This window comes from Vicia villosa, linkage group LG6 (genome assembly GCF_029867415.1).
Source record: "Vicia villosa cultivar HV-30 ecotype Madison, WI linkage group LG6, Vvil1.0, whole genome shotgun sequence".
In the NCBI taxonomy this organism is placed as follows: domain Eukaryota; kingdom Viridiplantae; phylum Streptophyta; class Magnoliopsida; order Fabales; family Fabaceae; genus Vicia; species Vicia villosa.
Genome location: NC_081185.1, coordinates 16,254,132 through 16,259,129, shown reverse-complemented (window position 1 = coordinate 16,259,129; position 4,998 = coordinate 16,254,132). Strand labels below are relative to the sequence as shown.

At 31.4% G+C, this 4,998-nt stretch overlaps 1 pseudogene; it reads right to left on the bottom strand.

Annotated features, from left to right (window-relative positions):
- Positions 1–590: 590 nt before the first annotated feature.
- LOC131611281 (class V chitinase-like) lies at positions 591–1,348 on the bottom strand (annotated as a pseudogene).
- Between the last annotated feature and the right edge of the window lie 3,650 nt (positions 1,349–4,998).

Below are 4,998 nucleotides of genomic sequence, written 5' to 3'. Positions count from 1 at the left end.
TTGTATGTGTCGACACATAGAAGTAATTGTTTTAGTATGTGTCGACCTGAGAGATTGTATGTGTCGAGACATACAAATAGCAGCTACATGCTTTATTATTGAAGCACATGTGTCGACTCATACAACGTATGTGTTGACACATAGACCTGTGTTTTGAGCAGAAATTAATTTTTAATGCATGGAACTGATTTTTAATACCATGAAACTGATTTTTAATGCATGATACCTTTTCCAAACATGTTCTAAATGCATTCTAAGTTCCCTAAAGAAAAGGTGCACATAATGACTCAAAGATACCGTGAAATATACATAAATATTAAAATTTTCCTAGTTTTGACATCATGCAAAATATCTAATGAGCAAATAAAATTACACATATTTGTAACATTTAAATTAGATGAAAAATATTATACAATGTCAAATAAAACTAGCGTGATACCCGTGCGTACGCACGGGTACCCGTTGTGGCCGTGTTATTTTGTTCAATATATATTATTCTAGAGGTAAATTCCATAAAACCAGATGTGTAAAATATAAAAATTTCTTTTTAATAGGTTGGGGCAAAGTTTGAGAAATTTTATCTGCTGCCATTAAAGGACCCAATTGTCATCATTCCCAACTTGGAACACATTGTAACCAAGCCATCCATTTTTCTTTGCGTAAGATACCTTTTTTTAATAGCCTCCACATCATCAAAATTAATCCAAACAGTGGAAGCAACAGTGAAATAATTGACTATAATAGTATCATTATAGCTTGAAACTACTCCATCTCCATAGCTTTTAACATAATCCTTTATATACCTATAAGCCATAGAACCATCCATAGTAATAGCAGGACCAGAAGTTGGTTTTCCAACACGTCCTTCACCTTGTTTCACAAGTGTCCATGCATATCCATGATTAGGCAAACCAATTACAAGTTTATTAGAAGAGAATCATCTCTTTCTCCATTCTTTGATACCCGAATTAGTATTTTCCCAACCAGATGAACCATATAAAGCTGCATGACAACCTGTGGCACTGTCCCTTTAATGAAGATGGTAATCATATGCAACAAAATGAACCCAATCCAAATTCTTCTGCATTGATTCAAAAGGATAACTAAATGAATCTAAAGCTTTGAGATAATAACCTGCCATCACTAATACTAAGTCTGTTGTACTTGTGTTTCTTGCCTCGGAAGTTATCGTGTTTCGCATTCTTTCCAAAGGGGTTGCAAAATTTGAAAGTTCGTTACCTTGCTTTGGTAGGACTCCACAAAAGTCTATACCTTCAAAATCGTAATCTCTAGCTGTTTTGATGGAAGAATCAATGAATGATTTTCTGGAAGAAGATTGGCTTATCATTGAGTTAAAATGTGAAAAGTATTCTCTTCCACCATAGATTGACAGAAGAGATGTAACATTTGGATTTTGAAGCTTTACTGAGTAGGTGAACCTAGAGAATTCGGTGCTGTTCAGAAGAGTTTATAAAGATGTTATAGTTTGTGGAGTTGATAAAAGCAAAAGCATATAAGAATTATAGGTATTAGGAATACTGATTGATGAAGATTCACAATTCAACAAATGCTCATTATCTGTCTCTTTCGGTGTGTTTCAAGATTACCGTTGTCACAACCTAGAGACTTTTCACCATGGATCCAAATATTACTATAATACTTGATAAACTAACAGCATCGTAGATCATAAGTTATATTAGATAAAAGCACAATATACATGAAAACCCCTAATGTATAATGGGATTCAACAAATTTATAAAAAACAAATTTGTCATATTTACATTAATAATATATAATAGTTATATAATTACATCAATAATATATAGACAGTGAACTATAAAGAGGCTACATGTGAGATTGCTAAATTCATGAGAATGTGAATATACTTCTTTTTCCATGTTTTGTTTTGACAGGTATCACATTCCAACTATGATTCAACACATTTTCATATTGAGTGGCTCGTGATTTTTGACTAATTATGTGTACATCTTCTTTAAAACAAATTAAAGTACACAGGTCAATCATGCTGCACACAATACCGATTTTAATAGTATGTCTCCTAGTATTAGTAATGAAAAAGTTTTTCAACTCAGCCATGTCCTAAATGCATCAATTTCAACCATCAGTGTTGTGGTCTATGAAACTGTCTTCTGCATGGGCCTTGATATTATTCCCAGCATCGTATGTTCATAAATCTTCCCGACCAGTGTTTGGGGAATCTGCATTTCACTTACTTCTCTTACTTATTGGGTTTGTACATTGGCCGTCACGTTGACATTCCCTTATTTGCTCCAACTTCTCGGTCTCAGCGGCGTCTTCGCTTTCTTTGTTGGTGGTTGCATCATTTCATGGATATTTGTTTACATGAAAGTTCCTGAAATAAAGGGCATGCCTTTGGAAGTTATTATTGAGTTTTATGCAATTGGTGCAAAGCCTGGTACTGATCCTGCAGAATTTGGAATAAAAGCTTAATTAATATCTTAATGATATGAATATGATAATGATCATCATCATAAAAAGAAAGAGTATTAACCATTGATTAATCTCAGCAGCCCCTATCTCTCAACAGCCAGGCAAAGAATGCCAATGCAACAGGCTGCTGCAAAGCGTTCCATTTGCTCACCCTTATCAAACCATCTGTATCAAAGAAAGATAAAAATCTAATTAGAAAACATATAGAAGTTATGATAGCACTAGTACAAAAATGTTAATTTACACCCGTTTTTTATTAAATTTACACCCATTATTTTTAATAAAAATCGGGTGTATATCCACAGGGTGAGAAATGTCTAACGAATTTACACCCGTTATGTTTAACAAAAATCGGGTGTAATTGGGCGTAATTACGTTTTTAATTACACCCTTTTTTAATAAAAATCGGGTGTAATTGGGCGTAATTACGTTTTTAATTACACCCTATTTTAATAAAAATCGGGTGTAAATGGGCGTAATTACGTTTTAGTTACACCCTATTTTAATAAAAATAGGGCGTAAATGGGCTTAATTACGTTTTAATCACACCCTATTTTAATAAAAATCGGGTGTAATTGGGCTTAATTATGTTTTAAGTACACCCTTTTTTAATAAAAATCGGGGATAATTGGGCTTAATTGTGTTTTAATTACCCCCTATTTTAGTAAAAATCGGGTGTAAATATGTTCTTAATTACCCCCCCTATTTTAGTAAAAATCGGGTGTAAATACGCCATTTATGAATGAGCAATTATATCTATTTACACCCTATTTCAGAAACACCATTTAATTATATTTTATTTTTCAGTCATAATATTGCAAATACTATAAAATCATACTTATAAAAATCATAATTTAATTAAGTCAAAATATTTTTAATATTAACCAAAAAGTATACAAAATCATGTGCAGTCATAATATTTCAAGTACATAAAAATTATATTTTAACTAAGTCATAACACTTTCTTCATATATAAGTTTTCTTCTTCTTCTTCTTTGGCTTTTGTTTTGGCAGCATTTCTATCTCCTTATCCTCTTCAACCATTTGCATTTGATCCGGTAGATTTTGCTCCTCAACCTTTTGATCCTCAACCTTTTGATTTTCAACCATTTGCAAAAATACTTGAGCCCAAAGTTGCCGAATATGGTCGATTGTCTCTTTTTCATATGGTGACGTGTCTGTAAATATCTACAAGTTCAACATATAATAAATTAACAATATTAAAACAATAATTTATATGTTTTTCAATAAATACATGCAAGACGAAAATATTTTAAATTATACTACCTCATCGAATCTTTCAACAATGGAAGTATCAACAATATCAAACATGTTCTTCATTACATAATATCCACACGCCCATCCATTTTTTTGATGATGTGTCTACATATAAGATACAAAGCATATTAATACTGAAATATAATTATAATGACGCATATCATTACGAATTCATTCTCATAATATCAACAATATCAAGCAATTACCTTGACAATCTTCCAATTAGGCTTTTTATTCTCAAAACCTCTTAATAACTGATATCCTGTTACAGCTCTGATAAAAGAAATTGCAGCATAAATAACTTATAAATATAAAGTTAAACGATACAAAAATGAAGTATAAATAATGTCTCTTGATTTATATGTTTCTTACCCCTCAAGTATGTTCTTAATACGTTTCTTGGGTTTTGTGTTTAATGAACAAAACCAAAAGATATCATTATCTTGGGGACAAATAACATACAATTGCCAGTGATTGTTGTAGTTTCAAAACAAGTGTTAGAATCATTAAAATTCAAATATTACAAAAAATAACATTAAAAAAATCTCAAAACCTTGAAGGAAACATGTACTTACTTATTTAACAATGGTCCTAAGTAACATTTTTTTTGACTCGCCATCCAACCTATCTTGTATGTAAGATTTAATAGCATTGGGATCTCTAGTGGTAATTAGTGTCCTATTTGGATCAAGAAATCCAAATAGTTCACTGACATTCTTAGAGATACAAATGCCATGTAGATATCTGAAATGTTGAAACAAATGTTAATTTATAAATGATACATAGAAAAAAATGATTAAAAATAGAATACGATACTTACGAGCATCATAGAGACAAGATAGATATGGAGATCCATTTAACACCAGAAATTAATTCATCAAGGTCTCGCCTATCAATATAAACTGATAATTCACTTGTTTCATGAACCAAGTCTAGTGATATGGAATCTTCCTTGAAATCTTCAATCTTTTTAAGGTAATCTTCAGAAACAGTGCTGTTTTTTATCTCTTCTTCGGCCTTGCATTCAGCTTCACCTTCCTGTTTCAGAAGAGATTTATAATAAGAAGCAGTAGTTTAGAGCAAGAGCACACAATGTTAAGCACACAACTAACCAAGTATAGTAACATACTTGGTTACTATACTGTTACTAAGATAATATTTAGTTACTTAATTACTCCAAATAAATTTCCTTAAACTAAATGAAATAAATCTGTGTGTGTGTATTTTTAACTAAGACACCTGCTCTTA